Source organism: Neofelis nebulosa, chromosome 4, assembly GCF_028018385.1.
Source record: "Neofelis nebulosa isolate mNeoNeb1 chromosome 4, mNeoNeb1.pri, whole genome shotgun sequence".
Classification (NCBI taxonomy): domain Eukaryota; kingdom Metazoa; phylum Chordata; class Mammalia; order Carnivora; family Felidae; genus Neofelis; species Neofelis nebulosa.
In genome coordinates this window covers 164,093,287-164,110,565 of record NC_080785.1, presented here as the reverse complement: position 1 = coordinate 164,110,565, position 17,279 = coordinate 164,093,287, and the positions used below count along the sequence as shown (strand labels likewise).

The 17,279-nt window shown below is 47.6% G+C and overlaps 1 long non-coding RNA gene across 1 annotated transcript; it reads left to right on the top strand.

Annotated features, from left to right (window-relative positions):
• The first annotated feature begins 10,263 nt into the window (after nt 1-10,263).
• On the top strand, nt 10,264-13,479 carry LOC131508511 (uncharacterized). The gene is made up of 2 exons (XR_009260035.1): nt 10,264-10,706; nt 12,853-13,479. It is a non-coding gene; the product is annotated as an uncharacterized LOC131508511 (long non-coding RNA).
• Nucleotides 13,480-17,279: the final 3,800 nt, after the last annotated feature.

The window sequence follows — 17,279 nt, the reverse complement described above, 5'->3', positions numbered from 1 at the left end:
CTTCTGTCTATTTTTTTGGCCACTGTTTCACTTACTATAGTTTTATATTATATTTTATATAAACTAGGGTATTGTTTTCTTTCACTCGGTTTCTCTCTACTACTGTGTATTTTATTTCTCAGATACAGTTTTGGATTAATTTGTAATTTGGGTTGGGAATATACATATATACATATAAGTATGTACGTGTCTATGTGTCTGGCTATCTATCTATTTATCTATCTATCATCTATCTATCATTTATCTATTATCTATCTATCTATCATCTATCAATCTATCTATCTATCTATCACCTATCAACCAATGTATCTATCTATCCATCTATCATCTATCTATCATCTATCAATCAGTGTATCTATCATCTATCTATTATCAATCTATTTCCTATCTATCTATCTATCTATCTATCCATCTATCACCTATCCATCTATCTATCCATCTATTATCTATCTATCTATCTATCATCTATCAATGTATCTATCTATCTATCATCTATCTATCTATGTGTTCATTCATTCCTGAACACATGTCTTTATACGGCACTTTTAAATGTCCTTCAGTAAAGTTTTGTGACTTTCTTCATAAAAACTTTATTACTAAATGTGTATGTTAGTGTCCTATTGATGCTGTAACAAATTACCACAAACTTTGTGGCTTAAAACAGCACAAATGTACCTCTTACAGCTCCAGACGTTCAGTGTCTTGTCTTCGTGTCCTTAAACTTTTTGATAAGTACTAGTCAATTATTCCTTTTTTTAAAGTTTATTTTTATTTTCTTTTGAAAGTGGGGGGAAGGGACAGAGAGAGAGGGAGAGAGAGAATCCCAAGCAGGCCCCACACTTTCAGTGCAGAGCCTGACACAGGGCTCGAATTCACAAACCGTAAGATCAAGAGTTAGACGCTTAACCAACTGAGCCACCCATGCGCCCCTATTTTTAATTTTTTTAACTTTATTTTTTAATTTTTAATTTTTTAAATGGCATCTGTGCCCTTTATTTCTTTTTCTTAAATTTTTTTTAATGTTTACTTATTTAAAAAAAAAATTTTTTTTTTACGTGTATTTTTGAGACAGAGAGAGACAGAGCATGAACGGGGGAGGGGCAGACAGAGAGGGAGACACAGAATCGGAAACAGGCTCCAGGCTCTGAGCCATCAGCCCAGAGCCTGATGCGGGGCTCGAACTCACGGTCTGTGAGATCATGACCTGAGCTGAAGTCAGACGCTTAACCGACCGAGCCACCCATGCGCCCCTATTTTTAATTTTTTTCACTTTATTTTTTAATTTTTAATTTTTTTAAATGGCATCTGTGCCCTTTATTTCTTTTTCTTAAATTTTTTTTAATGTTTACTTATTTTTGAGAGAGAGAGAGAGAGACAATAAGTGGGGGAGGGACAGAGAGAGAGGGAGACACAGAATCCAAAGCAGGCTCCAGGCTCTGAACTGTCAGCACAGAGCCTGACGTGAGGCTCGAGCTCACAAACCGTGAGATCATGACCTAAGCTGAAGTTGGATGCTCAACCAATTGAGCCACCCAGGCGTCCCCTATTATTATTTTTTTATAATAGCTATCTTAGTGGATGTGAAGTGCTATCTCATTATGGTTTAGGTATGCTTTTGGTTTGGGGTGTCCAGTGCTCTAGGTCTCCTCAGGAGGCAGAGCTAGGAAATACATGCATGTGTACTAACCGAAACGCATACACATACACTTCTATATTTATTTCTGTATCTACTTGTCTGTGTACATATATTAAAAACTATGAGTTCAGGGATGCTTGGTTGACTCAGTAGAGCATGCGACTCTTGATCTTGGGGTTGTGAGTTCGAGCCCCTGTTGGGTGTAGGATTACTTAAAAAAAAAAAGCACAAATTCATACTGATCCTCTACTTCCTGTCCAACACTGCAGAGTTCATTCTGGCCTTTCCCCTGTGCTTACTTGTAAATTTTTGTAAAATTTTTAAATGTTTTTATTTATTTTGGGGAGAGAGAGAGAGCGCACGTGTGCGTGAGCATGGTGGGGGAGGGGCAGAGAGCGAGAGGGAGACACAGAATCTGAAGCAGGCTGCAGGCTCTGAGCCCTCAACACAGAGCCTGATGTGGGGCTGAAACCCATGAACCTTGAGATCATGACCTGAGCCAAAGTCGGACACTTACCCGACTGAACCACCCAGTCGCCCCTCCCCTGTCCTTATTTGTAACATCTTTCAGCAACAGTGAGAGACCTGGCTCTCATTATTCACAATATATTTGCTAATCATTTGCTCAATCCTAGAATACACAGGAAGTAGTTTCAGAATTTATAATTCATATCTCTGTGAGAAACAATTATCCTGTTGTTGAAGTATATCCTTTCATGGATTCTTCAGCAAAGACTAATGGGTACAGAATTCCTTAACATCTTGTGCATAATTGTAGGACAGCTGGGCTGGGTATCAAATCTTAGGTTTGTGCTTTTGTTCATTGAGTTTTTGTTTTGTTTTTTTAAAGTTCGGGTTTTTTAAAAAAGAGAAATGGGGAAGGGACAGAGAAAGAAGGAGAGAGAGAATCTTAAGGGCCCCGACGCAGGGCTTGATCTCACAGATGGTGAGATCATGACCTGAGCTGAAATCAACAGTTGGTTGCTTAACCGCCTGAACCCCCCAGGTGCCCAGTTTTGCTGTGTTTTTTAAATGACACTCATTGTTGTCTTGTTTTGAATGTTAGTTTTGAGAAGTCTTAAATCAGTAGAATTCTTTTGACTTGGTAAATTGTTTGATCTGGAGGACTTGAAGATTTAATCTTTGAAATTGAATAGTTAAAAAATATGTTTCAGAGTCGGCCATTCTGGGTTAATTTTCCTAAGTACCTGCTGAGCCTTTTCAATGTGTAAATTCCGGTGATTTTCTATTTCTGAAAAAAAAATTTTGAGTATGGTTTAAATATTTAGCTCTGTTTTATTTTGTCTTTCTTCTCCAGGGACTCCAAAAATACACACATTATTCTTTCAGTCTGGACTTCCATTTTAATCCATTTCTCCCTGACCCTGTTTGACTTCTTTCTCAAGCCATTATTATTTTTTGTTGTTGTTTTCCTGTCTTTTTTCTACTACCCTTTATCAAATTTTCATTGGAGTCTATTCTCTCTTGAGTACCTTATAATTTATTCTACAGGTCTGAGATAATTTTGCCTTTTCTTCCATTTATTTCCTTCATTTATCCCTGTCCGTGTCAGTATTTTAGTTTTTGAATTTTTGATGTAAGGAGTTTTTTTTTTTCATATGGGCAAATGCCCGTTTGACTACACAGTATTGAATTCTGTTTGGAGCACTGATTACAATTTCCTTCTACATCTTGACTCCTTTCTGGGAGTCGTTTTTCCTTTATTGATTTGTGTGGATTTTCATTTCCTGAATTTTTGCAATTACTCTCTGTGGACTTAACTATGTTCCTTTTGTTCGGGTTTTTGTTACTGGGAACAGTCCATGAGCTATGAGGCTTGATGGCGCCCTCTTCTGTCAACACAGCAAAGGGACTTACTTTAGTATTTTTTGTTCTGCTTTGTTGGTGGCAGGAATAGGTTGAGAGACCTCCAATTCATAGTTTTCTGGGGCGCCTGGGTGGCGCAGTCGGTTAAGCGTCCGACTTCAGCCAGGTCACGATCTCGCGGTCCGTGAGTTCGAGCCCCGCGTCAGGCTCTGGGCTGATGGCTCGGAGCCTGGAGCCTGTTTCCGATTCTGTGTCTCCCTCTCTGTCTGCCCCTCCCCCGTTCATGCTCTGTCTCTCTCTGTCCCAAAAATAAATAAAAAACATTGAAAAAAAAATTAAAAAAAAAATTCATAGTTTTCTTTTGTCTTGAAGGGCTCTACATTTTCCCCTTCCATTCCTCTTCACCACCAGATTGCCAACCAGCTCCTCTCTCTTCCTTTTCCCCCTTTCTTTCTCCGGAAGCTATGCATATTGAAGACTGTCCCTTATATTCATTCCTTTTCTAGAATTTGCACTCTCTCTGATCTGCTCAGGCATCACTGCAGTATTTTCAGGCTTAGGGTGAGATTAGTCTATCCAGAGCTAGTTCTAGATCAACCTCACATTGTTTTGCTAGTTTCCCTTTTTTGTTTCCACTGTAGTTTTCCTCCATTGCCTCTGATTCAAGCATGGAGCACAAGGGTGGGGCCCTCATATTTCAATTCCATGATTCTTCACTTTTCCTCATGATCCTTTTACATTCTGGCATTCTTTGTGTTCAAGCTATACCATACCTTGCTTCCCCCTCTTGTTTTCTGTTGCTTTGGGAAGAAATATTTGGGAAACAGATAGATCTCCCCATGGTGGGACCCTCTTGAGATTCTTCATAACTGTTCCGATACTAATGGATGATGTTGTTAACACCAAAAGACATGAGTGGCATTGGTATTGTTTTTCTAGGCTTACAGGGGACTCCCAATTGAGCTGACCTTATTTGCCAGACTGAAGATTGACAACAGCCAAACCACAACCAAGATGGTGGTCTTCAGTGGAGGGTGGGATGCGGACAACAGAGGTTATGGCATCAGTAAACAGAACTGCTATCACTAGTTATATAGGGTACTAAGGAAAGGTCAAGTAAAAGCTAACAGTTCAGCACTATTCACAATAGGCAAAAGGAGGAAACAGCCCAAATGCCCATCAACCGATGAACGGGTAAACAAACTCTAGTATATTCATACAATGGGATATTATTCAGTCATAAAAAGGAACTAAGTACTGACACCTGCTACAACATAGATGAACTTTGAAAACATTATGCTCAGTGGGAGAAACCAGACACAAAATGTCACATATATGGAATGTCCAAAGTAGGCAAATCTTCGTAAAGGCAGAAAGCAGATTCGTGGTTGCCAGGGACTGGGGGAGGGGAGGGGAGAGTAAATGCTAATTGGTCCAGGATTTCCTCTTTTGGGTGATGAAAAGTTCTGGAACCAGAGAGTGGGGATGGTTGTGCAACATTGTGAATGTGCTCAATGCCCCAGAATTGTACACTTTAAAGTGGTAAAAATGGTCAATTTTATGTTATGTGTATTTTACCCCAATGAAAAGGAAGTTAATGTTTCACTAAATATTCTGTTCTGTCCATTTGAATCTATGAGGGGATTGGATCTGTCACTCAGCATCCCCCAAATGACAGGTTCTTGGCAAATGTGGAAAAGCTGGGAGGTGGTTCTCTTGTCCACCTTCATGGTCACTTGGGCGATCTTGTGGCCAGTGCCATTGATTCTTGGTTATAGGCCTATGAGACTCTTCTCAAGTTATCAACTATGAATATCATCTACTGGCTTGTTATGTGGAAACATCTCTTCTCTTGACTTCATCCTTTCTTGTCAAAATCAGATGGAAATTTCTTGGGGCGCCTGGGTGGCGCAGTCGGTTGGGCGTCCGACTTCAGCTCAGGTCACGATCTCGCGGTCTGTGAGTTCGAGCCCCGCGTCGGGCTCTGTGCTGATGGCTCAGAGCCTGGAGCCTGCTTCTGATTCTGTGTCTCCCTCTCTCTCTGCCCCTCCCCAATTCATGCTCTGTCTCTCTCTGTCTCAAAAATAAATAAACGTTAAAAAAAAAAAAAAAAAAAATTCAAAATCAGATGGAAATTTCTAGACCCCCTTTTTTTGTAGCTATTTAACTTTATTATTTTTTATTTTTATTTTATTTTATTTTTAATTTTTTTTTTAAATTTGCATCCAAGTTAGTTAGCGTATAGTGCAACAATGATTTCAGGAGTAGCTTCCTTAATGCCCCTGACCCGTTTAGCCCATGCTCCCTCTGTTTGTTCTCCAGTAACCCTCTGTTTGTTCTCCATATTTAAGAGTCTCTTATGGTTTGTCCCCCTCCCTGTTTTTATATTATTTTTGCTTCCCTTCCCATATGTTCATCTGTTTTGTATCTGACATTCCTCATATGAGTGAAGTCACATGATGTTTGTCTTTCTCTGATTGACTAATTTCGCTTAGCATAATACCCTCCAGTTCCATCCACGTAGTTGCAAATGGCAATCAGCTTACGTTCTCCTGGTTCATGAGTTCGAGCCCCACTTAGGCTCTGTGCTGACAGCTCTGAGCCTGGAGCCTGCTTCAGCTTCTGTGTCTCCCTCTCTCTCTGCCCTTCCCCCGCTCATGCTCTGTATCCCTCTCTCTTAAAAATAAATAAACATTTTTGAAAAATTAAAAAAGAAGAGGAAGAGACACCAGAGCTCCCTCTCTCCTCCATGAGAGGTACAGTGAGAAGGCAGCCATCTTCCAGCAAGGAAGAGAGCCCTCACCAGGAACCAAATCTACAGGCACCTTGACCTTGGACTTCCCGGCTTCCAGACCCCTGTTGCTTATAAGCCACGCAGTCTATGGTATTTTTAAAATAGCAGCCTGAGCCGAATAAGACACATGCCTCTCACCCCATTCCTAAAAGCAGGGATTTAAAATGATCTCCCTGTTCAGGGCCCAGGACTGGCTTTGTCCTTTTCAGCTGTAAAGGTGTGTATGGGTTAGGATGTGTGCAATTGTTAGCAAGAAGCGACAACACAGACAGGTGTAAAAAAATGAACAAATGACTAACTGGCTCAGGTAACTGAAAGTCCTGTTTCAGAGCGAGCCCAAAGATGCTGCTGAGGACCCCATGCCTGCCCATCTCTACTTCCTATGGTCTCCGTCCCAAGTTATGGGCTGAACGTGTGGTCAATTGTGATGACAGGCTTGGAGGAAAGGGCCAGGAGAAAACAGGGCTTGCATCGGAAGTGAAATCTAGTTATCACAAAAGACTCCCCACCACCCCGATTTTCCTGGGCCTCACCCCAGACTCACTGAATTGGACTCTCTTGGGTGTGGGTTAAGAATCTGCATTTTTTTAAGTTTATTTTGAGAGCTGGGAGAGGGGCAGAGAGAGAGAGAGAGAGAGAGGGAGAGAGAGAGAATCCCAAGCAGGCTCCACACATTGAACGTGGAGCCAGACGCGGGGCTCAATCCCATGAACCATGAAATCATGACCAGAGCAGAAATCAAGAGTCAGCCGCTGAACAGACTGAGCCACCCGGCCACCCCAAGGATCTGCATTTTAATAAGTGCCCCCAGGGAAATGCAAATGAAACCCACTATGGGATCTCCCTTTACACCCACTAGAACAGCTAGAATAAAAAAGATAATCGCAAGTGTTGTCAGGGATGTGCAGAAATTGGAAACTTAGAAGACATTCATAAGAGAGCAGGGGCGCCTGGGGGGCTCAGTCGGTTGAGCGTCTGACTTCGGCTCAGGTGAGTTTGAGCCCCGCGTCTGACTTTGTGCTGACAGCTCAGAGCCTGGAGCCTGCTTCGGATTCTGTGTCTCCCTCCCTCTCCCTCTCGGCCCCTCCCCTGCTTGTGCACTATCTCTCTCTGTCTCTAAATAAATAAATGTTAAAAATTTTAAAAAAAGAGCAGATCTTCAAAATTCTCATCATGAGGGGGAAAAATGTATAACTGTTAACTATGGAACTAGATTTATTGTGGAGATCACTTTGCAATATATACATATATCGAATCATTATGCTGCATTCTTGAAACTAATACAATGTTATGTGTCAATTATATTACATATATATTATATATATAATTATATTATACGTGGTGAGTGTCTCGCATATTTTGCAATACGATCGTCTATCAAATGCCTGGCGATGCCAGCCCTACCCAGAGGCCACGGTGAGGCTCCTGACCATCCAACCAGTTGCCTTTGAGGATGAGGACACTGACCCCCAGAGAGAGCTGCTGCTGGAGGGCCAGGGGGCAAGGATTCCGAAAGCAGCCTCCCTGTCACCCTGCCTCTGTCCTCCCTCCCCCTTCCCTGCACCAGAGGTGAGAGGGACTGTGGGAGAGGCCACCAGACAGCTGACCAGGGAAACCCAGAGGAGGGAGATGAGTCCTGGCTTGCAGCCCCACCTCCGTCCGGGGCCTGGACCCGAACCCCTCAGGCTATGGCGGTTTGCTCTAATCTGTAACCTGCAGGTGACATTATCTACCCCAACGTGGGAAGATTAAATCAATTCGTATATGAAGTAGCTAGAAGAATGCCCAACGATAGCAGCTATTAAATAAACAAGCAGTTATGACTCAGCCCGGACTCCCGAAGTCAGTCCCAAAATCGCCATCAATGACGCCATCAGGAAGCCAAGAGGGCACAGTGGAAGTCAGAGGGAGGTGATGGTTCCAGGGCGAGGGGGGCACGGTCCGAGCTGCCCTCAGTGAAGGAGGCATCACAAGTTAGCTCTACTTTCCACGTTGTCAGATCTCATCCAAAGCATCCCATGGCCTGGCCGTGGCACAGGTGGACCAGTCCTCCTGGCTGTTGCCCCCAGACCACCCTGCACCACCTCTTGGAATTCCTGGAAGGCCCAGCCCATCTCATTCCGCATCAGAAGCTCTGCCCTCTCCCTCCGGCCTCTTACAGTGATGTGTCACAGCCCGGTGCCCTGTTCCTTTTCCTGAGCGAAAGTAGGTTTTGGAGGGGAGCACCACAGGGCGAGAAAGAAAAGCCGTGGGTCCCCAGGAGTCCCGGACAAGGCGTTTGGGGACCGTAGGTGGACATGCGCCACTCCAGGGATGGCTCGGCAACCGGGCACCCTGGGTGAGGCCAGGTTGGGACTCGGATCTTGGGGAAGGCGGCAGGGGCTGGGCCTCTCTGGTCTCGGCTTGCGCAGACTCTGCCTCTCTGCCCGTTCAGAGGAGGAAGGGCTGATAACCAGTGGGACCACTTGTCCCCAAAGACTTTGGATTCCGACAATCCGTGGTTTCCAGAACTTCACAGGTACAACAGGGTTAGGGCACGGAGCGCGGGTGACCAATACTGTCAGGCTCTCGGGTCCCGGGAGGTGGGGGCTGGGGGACAGGCTTCCCTGGGGCAGGCCGAGGCAGGAATACAGGTATGCTGGAAACACCCATCCTCCGCTCCCTCAGGGTGTCTGGGCCGCTACCAGGCCCTCCCGGGCTACTGTTCTTCCCTTTCCTGCTCTTTACTGGGCTGCTGTAGCTGTCCTCGTCCAAGGTCAGCTATAGGCCCCCAGGGCCACGGGATTCCAGGCCTGGTCTTTGGTGGCAGACATTGCCTGGGCAGGGAGGGGGGCACTTCCCAGAGAGAGATGGGGCTGTTTTCCTGGTCAGCTGCCCTCCCTGGTGGCCCACCCAGAGCCTCTCCCCACTCTGGTGCAGGGGCGGGGAGGGAAGGGGTGGAGGAGGCTCCACCCCCGCCCTCCTCGTGCATCTTCAGACAGGATGAACCAAGATCTAGACTGAGAAACAAGATCCCGGAGGGCCCAGTGCGGGGCGTGCACACAGCAGGCACTACAGTAAGCCAGTCTCTTGTTCTGAGCTCCCTGCTTGTCCCAGTCTGGAAGAGATGGGGGTCGGGACTCCAGAGTTCTCCTGGGCTGGGGGGGCGGGCCGGAAGTAGGGAGGGAAATGGGCCGTTCGGGGTGTAGAATCCAGGACAGACCCCCAACCCTCGAGGGACTGAAGAGTGGGCAGACACAGGGATAGGGGTGTCCTGAGTCCTAGCCCTGTCCCACCTGCCCCAACAGCCTGCCTGTGTCGGTCCAGCCCTGGGAGTGGACATTCTTCCAGGGAAATGATTACTTCTCCAGTTCCCATCACAACGGACACAATTCTGTCACTGCCTGCCAGGAAGTGGGGACTTGATTCATCGTAATTGCAACTGCCCCGGGGGCGGGGGAGTTGCCTGGGTGGCTCAGTCAGTTAAGCATCTTGATTTAGGCTCTGGTCAGGATCTCGGGGGCGGGGGAGTTGCCTGGGTGGCTCAGTCAGTTAAGCATCTTGATTTAGGCTCTGGTCAGGATCTCACCGTTTGTGGGTTTGAGCCCCTTGTCGGGCCCTGTGCTGACAGAGCGGAGCCGACTTGGGATTCTCTCTCCCTCTCTTGCTGTCTCTCTGCCCCTCCCCGCCGCTTGTGCATGCACTCTCTCTCTCTCAAAATAAATAAACATTAAAAAAAAAAAAAAAAAAAGTGCCGAGAGCAGGTCTGCCTGTCCAGGGAGCCACCGTGACCCTGGGGCATGCACCTGGCCACAGGATTTTCTGGAAGACAGGCTGTTTGTTCCACTTGGAAAGGTGAGGGAGAGAAGGAAACGAACCAGGCACCCGGCAAGGAGGTGCAACACTTGTGTTTGGGGAACACCTAAACCGGAAACAAGCCCCAGGCAAACGAACTTTAACAACCTGCGCTCTGCAGGGGGGATGGGGTGGGGTGGTGAGGGGGGGAAGCGAGTCCTGATGCGAAGTGTCCACCAGTCTCCCTCGTGTACATCCTGCCGCTGTGGCTGATTCCAACCTGTTAACATGATGCCCCTCCACGCGGAGCTGAACAGAGACCGGCTCTCAGGGACTGGCTCGTTTTGCTTCCAGCACGCGAACCCGAGTCGTGAGTAAATTCGCGAGTAGTCCGTCCTTGGCGCCTGGAAGACACTTGCGCACGCCTGGTGACCCAGTGTGTGATGGGAGAGCTGCTCAGGCCAGAGGGTCAGACTGAAAGAAGAACTTCCTGCCAAGTGCCTAGGGAGACGCTGAGCCCAAGAAGTGGGGGGTCAGAGCCCCCTCTGGACTCCTCTCCAGACACCAGAACTTTCTGCCGCTGCAGACTTTTCAAGAGTAACCGCTTCACCTGCCGGGGGCTCTCAGACGTGGAACAGAAGCCACTGGATGGACAAATCACCCCGTGCTGCCCAGGTGAGTCTCGGGAGAAGGAAACGCTCTAGTGGGGGTGCGGGTGCGAAACCCTGACATCAGCTTTCTCCGGGGATCCTCCCCGGGCTCCCTGACCCTGTAGGCCTAAGAATCTGGGATTTCTACTGAGTCGAGGAAGGTGGTGCTCACATACTCCGGCTCAGATAGGTTGCCGGGTGCCCCAAATTCTACCATCAGAGCTCCAGCCAGGATGAGCTTGCAGTCCAGGTGAATGCTTGAAAAAAACTTTTTTAAGTTTATTTGTTTACTTAGAGAGAGCAAGCTGGGTAAGGGCAGAGAGAGAGAGAGAGAATCCCAAGCAGGCCCCGCACTGTCAGCGCAGAGCCCGATGTGGGGCTCGAACCCATGAACCGTGAGATCGTGACCTGAACCTAAATCAAGAGTCAGACGCTTAACTGACTGAGCCACCCAGGTGCCCCTGAGTGCTGTAAAATATAGCGTATTGGGGCACCTGGGTGGCCCTGTCGGCTAAGCGTCTACCTTCGGCTCAGGTCACGATCTCACGGTTTGTGAGTTCAAGCCCCGCATCAGGGTCTGTGCTGACAGCTCAGAGCCTGGAGCCTGCTTCGGATTCTGTGTCTCCCTCTCTCTGTCCCTCCCCTGCTGACATTCTGTCTCTCTCTCTCTCAAAAATAAATAAACATTAAAAACATTAAAGAAAAAATAAGTATAGAAGGAGTAGACACAGTAGATCACGGTAGAACACCATTGTAACAACCACTGTAGGCAAAACCCACAGACAGATGCTTATAGTTAACATGTGCTGCTCTAATGAGAGAAGCAGGATATTTGCATAACTTCCAGTTTGTGTTATCTCCCGCTGAAAAATATTTATTAATTACTGTGCTGGTTTTAACATGGGTTCGCACGGGGCGCCTGGGTGGCTCAGTCGGTTGAGCATCCGACTTCAGCTCAGGTCACGATCTCACGGTTCATGAGTTCGAGCCCCACGTCAGGGTCTGTGCTGACAGCTCAGAGCCTGGAGCCTGCTTTGGATTCTGCGTCTCCCTCTCTCTGTCCCTCCCCTGCTGACATTCTGTCTCTCTCTCTTTCAAAAATAAATAAACATTAAAAACATTGAACACCATGGTAACAACCACTGTAGGCAAAACCCACAAACAGATGCTTATAGTTAACATGTGCTACTCTAATGAGAGAAGCAGGATATTTGCATAACTTCCAGTTTGTGTTATCTCCCCCTGAAAAATATTTATTAATTACTGTGCTGGTTTTAACATGGGTTCACACGGGGCGCCTGGGTGGCTCAGTCGGTTGAGCGTCCGACTTCAGCTCAGGTCACGATCTCATGGTTCATGAGTTCGAGCCCCGCGTCGAGCTCTGCGCTGACAGCTCAGAGCCTGGAGCCTGCTTCGGATTCTGTGTCTCCCTCTCTCTCTGCCCCTCCCCCACTTGTGTTCTGGCTCTCAAAAATAAATAAATGTAAAAAAATAAAAATAAAAAAAACACAGGTTCACACATGTAAAAAAAATTTTTTTTAAGTTTTTATTTATTTTTGAGAGAGAGAGAGAGAGAGAGAGAGCTAACAGGGGAGGGGCAGAGAGAGAATCCCAAGCAGAGTCCAGAGTCAGCCCAGAGCCTAATGTGGGGCTTAAACCCACGAACCATGAGATCGTGACCCGAGTTGAAATCAAGTTGGACACTTAACCAACTGAGCCACCCAGGCACCCCTGTTTACACATTTTTTAAGAGTGCTTCCTGTGGGAGGAGGGAATTAATTATTTTCCCGTTGGAGTGGGGCTGGCTTAGGGACTCACCTCATAGGAATAAGGCAGTGTTTATCAAGCTTGTTTTAAATTTTGCACACACACACCCCCCCCCCCCCACCACCACCAAATAGCCTTTTAAATATTTTCCCTCCTTGCCCCCTTATATCCAATATTAAGAAGTAAGGGGTACCTGGGTGGCTCAGTCAGTTAAGCGATCAACTTTGCCTCAGGTCATGATCTTGTGGCCCGTGAGTTCGAGCCCAACGTTGGGCTCTGTGCTGACAGCTCAGAGCCTGGAATCTGCTTCGGATTCTGCGTCTCCCTGTCTCTCTGCCCCTCCCCCACTCGTGCTCTGTCTCTCTCACTCTCAAAAATAAACACACACATTTTTATTTAATAAGGTCATGAGGACAGACCCTAACCCAGTATGACTGGGGTCCTTATCAGAGGAGGTTAGGACACAGACTCGCACAGAGGGACGATCGTGTGAGGACACAGGGAGGAGACAGCATCTATGCCCCCACGAGAGACGCCTCGGAAGGAACCAGACCAACTTGCCCACGGCTGGATCTCAGACTCCCAGCCTCCAGAGCCGTGAGACAACACGTGTCCGGTGTGTTAGCCGCCCTGCGTGTGGTCCTTTGTCGCGGCAGTCCTAGGAGGCTAACACAGCCGCCAGAGGCCACGTGGGGTCCTGGATTCAATCCTGGAACGGGAAAAGGACACCTGTGGAAAAACGTGAAACGCAAACGAAGCCTTTTGTTTCGCTAATGGTATTGCACCAATGTTCCTTTCCTCTTTTTGACAAGTGACAGTAATTTAAGATGTTAACAGGAGAGGAAGCTGAGTTAAGTGTATACGGAACTTCCTGCGCTATCTTTGCAATTAATCTGTAAATCCAAATGGTTGCACAACAGCGTGAATGTGATTGATGCTGCTGAGCTGTGTGCTTAAAAATGATTAAGATGAAAAATTCTATGTCGTATGTGTGTCTTTTACCACAATAAAACAACTCTGTCAAAAATCTACTTAGGATGTTTAGGGACGCCCGGGTGGCTCAGTCAGTTGAGCGTCCGACTTCGGCTCAGGTCATGGTCTCGAGGTTCATGAGTTCGAGCCCCCTGTCAGGCTCTGTGCTGACAGCTCAGAGCCTGGAGCCTGCTTTGGATTCTGTCTCGCTCTCTCTCTGCCCCTCCCCCACGCGTGCTCTGTCTCATCTCTCTCTCCCAGAAAAAGAGAGAAATATTTAAAAATGTTTTTAAAATCTACTTGGGATTTTTGTTGGGATGCTACTGAATTTATAAATTAATTTGGGAAGAATTAATATTCAAGAGTTTTTCTTATCTTGGGAAAAGGATGTTTTCCCTTCCTCATTCTTTTCCAAACGCTCATTGCTCAGACATAAGGCCACGCCCTTTATAGATCAATCTTGCTTCACCCTATAATGAATCCAGATATTACATCCCTAGGACCTTTGAGAAAAGTAAGCAGGGCTGCAAAATACTGTCAACTTTTCAATATGTATAGGTTTTACTTATTTTTATTTTCCTATTGCATTGGCACCTTTATTTTATTCTTGATTGTTATCAGAAATGGTCCTCAGAGTTCACAATTAAGGAAGACACTTATTTTTTATTTATTTTTTTTAACGTTTATTTATTTTTGAGGCAGAGAGAGACAGAGCATGAACAGGGGAGGGGCAGAGAGAGAGGGAGACCCAGAATCTGAAACGGGCTCCAGGCTCTGAGCTGTCAGCACAGAGCCTGATGAGGGGCTCGAACTCACGGACCGCGAGATCGTGACCTGAGCTGAAGTCGGCCGCTTAACTGACTGAGCCACTCAGGCGCCCCAAGGAAGACACTTCTGAGGCGCCTGGGGGGTTCAGTCGGTGCAGCGTCCGACTTCGGCTCGGGTCACGATCTCACGGTCCGTGAGTTTGAGCCCCGCGTCGGGCTCCGTGCTGACAGCTCAGAGCCTGGAGCCCGTTTCAGATTCTGGGTCTCCCTCTCTCCGAAAATAAATAATAAACATTAAAAAAAAATTTTAAAAAGGAAGACACTGCTGTGGGTTCCTGGAAATTGCTGCTTATCAAATTATGGAAGTTTTATCCTGTCCTTTGTTTACTAAGCACAAATGCTTAGCTTTTTGTTTTTTCTTTTTTAATGAAAAGTGAGTGTTGAAAAGATATATCTTGTAGTGTGGAGGAGGTAAAAGATAAATTGTGGAAGGGTACAAAACAAGGGGCACCACTTACAGAAAGCTTCTGGATCTGTAAAACCACCCAATATATTGTCTAAATGCGTAGTTGAAGTGGGTTTTAACATAGTAAACACCAAGTTTGAGATGGCAGTCGCCTCGGGGGAGAAAAGAGAGAAGGTGTACAGGACTGCCGGTTACAATTTATTTACTATCCGCCCCCACCGCCCCGCTCCCACTGAAAAGTTTTTCCGGGCCTTTTGGATCGAAGCAGGAATTGACTTGTCGGGCAGGGTGGTCCCATCATCCTTCTGCTGGGACCAACGCCATGACTTCCTCTTTGATCATTGCATGGCTGGCCCTCACACAGAGCGTCCGGACTTTCTCATCTGATGCCGAAGCCCGACCTACTCAGCACCACATAGAAGTCCAGGCCATACATACCGGTGCTTGGGTCCCCACATCGACGCGCTCCTGGATCCCCAAACCAAAGTTTCTAGTGCCGGAGAAGTTAGTATTTCTCAACTCATGCTCCCACATCTTTAGAACCTTCTCGGGGATTTCTTCAGCCTTGACCCCACGGACCGTGCAGTGCACGGCCATGTTTTTTTTTTTTTCATTTCTCCTGCTGCCAAAGGCTCTGATGGCATATCCAGCTCTGGAGAGCACGGGGGTCTGGCCTGTGCACTGCTCCAGCACCCTGGCCACCCCGGTCAGTCTGTCTCCCCTCTCCCCCCTTCCCCCCCCGACCCCCCGACCCCCCGACCACAGAGGTTGAGGCAAGAACGTGCGGATGAGAAGTTCGCACGTGGGATTCCCCTTTTCACCTTGATCCGAGAGAGCACAATTTATTTCCTTTTAAGAGGATCCGAAATATGTGACCAAGTCAAAACCTGGTGAAGCCGAGTGGAGATCGCGCGGGCTTTCGTGTTTCTACTTTTTCTCTGCATACCTTTGTGTGTGCTCACGTTTTCTCATAATAAAAAAGCAAAGCCAAGACTGACAGCCACAGCCAATGCTTAACACAGCCTTTGCACTCAGCCGGGTTCCCTGGGGAGTGGCGAGCCTCCCGTCTCCGGAGAAAATGGAAGCCACGGAGTGGTCTTAGCCTTGGAGCTGAACCCTGGGACTTCTGCCTTCTTCCCACTTTATTTTTTGCGTATTTATTTTTTTAAGTTTATTTATTCCGAGCGTGTGTGTGTGCGTGCTCACGTGCGCATGTGAGTGGGGGGAGAGGGAGGAGAGGGAGAGAATCCCAAGCAGGGTCCAACGCTGTCAGCATAGAGCCTGGAACGGGGCTTGATCCCATGAACTGCGAGATCATGACCTGAGCCGAAGTCGGATGCTCAACCGACTGAGCACCCCCAGGTGCCCCTGCTTAGTCCAAACCCCTGGTCCCTGCTATTTGAGTCCTTGTGTGGTCCAGCCCCAGACTACTGCCCTTGAGTTAGTCTCAGCCTTTCCGAGAGTCCCACTCCCAAACTCTGCACGTGCTAATATCACAGCGGGGACGCTCCTTCATCCACACATCCCCTCCAGAATAATTCTGGCTCCTCCAGACGTCACCACCTCCTCCAGGAACCCCTCCCAGATCCTCTAGGCTGAGTCCGATGCCTCCAGTGGTCCTCACATTCCCTGTGCTTCTGAGACTCATTACATTGTTTTCAAATCCCTGGTCACATGTTATGCCTCCCCACTCCAACCCAGTGGGTCTCCCTTCCTTCTTCTGGGTCCAGGGCTCTTCTGGGTCTGGGTGGTTAAAGGTCTGTGGCCAGCCTCATGCCAGGAACCTCCCTTTCCTTTTAATTCCCCTTTCAGTGATTTCTGGGCATGGGACAAGGGTGGGTTGCCTTCTGGTTGCCTCGCTGGGCTGGACAGCTTCCCCTGGCTCCCCAAGGCAGCTTCAGCCACAGCCACATACAAAAGAGACCCAACTTCCTGCCTCTTGTGCCTTGGCTGTGCCCTCTGCATGACAGACCCTTCCTTTTTCTCTCGCCAGTGGACGTGTCCTCGATGCCCACTTCCAGAAGGCCACCTCTGCTCCTCCAAACAGCATTCACTGTTTCTCCCTCCGTAAGGGCTGATGAATCAATCCTATCTACCCCCTTTCCCAAGAACCTTATTCGGATGAGGTTGTGCAATCCTTTGCGGCTTTTTTTTTTTTTTTCCTGTTTCCTCCCACTGAGCCCACGCCCCTCCTGAGTACTGCTGTCCTGGAGAGCCCCAGAAGGAGGGTGTGCCCTCCCAGAAAGTTCTGCCCCACAGTGAAATCCTGCTGCTAAGTCAGCTGTCGGTGCCTGTTGACGCGGGCTCCGTTTCTGATGAGAAAGGAAGCACGAGCCTTGCATCTTGGAAGAAGGCGACTTCTGAGAAAAGCAGCAAGACCCTCCCGTTTTTTGGGAAAAGAGACTTCCTCGGTCCTGAACTGTCCTCTGAGCATTGCTGACTTCTGACGCCTGACTTCTTCCCCGCTCTGTGTCATGGGCATCTACTCCGACCTCTGTGATGGTGTGTGACACACGTACTTAAACATCCGTACGTGGTGTCGTTGTGTGTGACTCACATCGATGTCACAGGACGGCGAGTCTCACGTGCTGCCTGGCGAGACCCTAGGTTACTATCTAGAGACTAG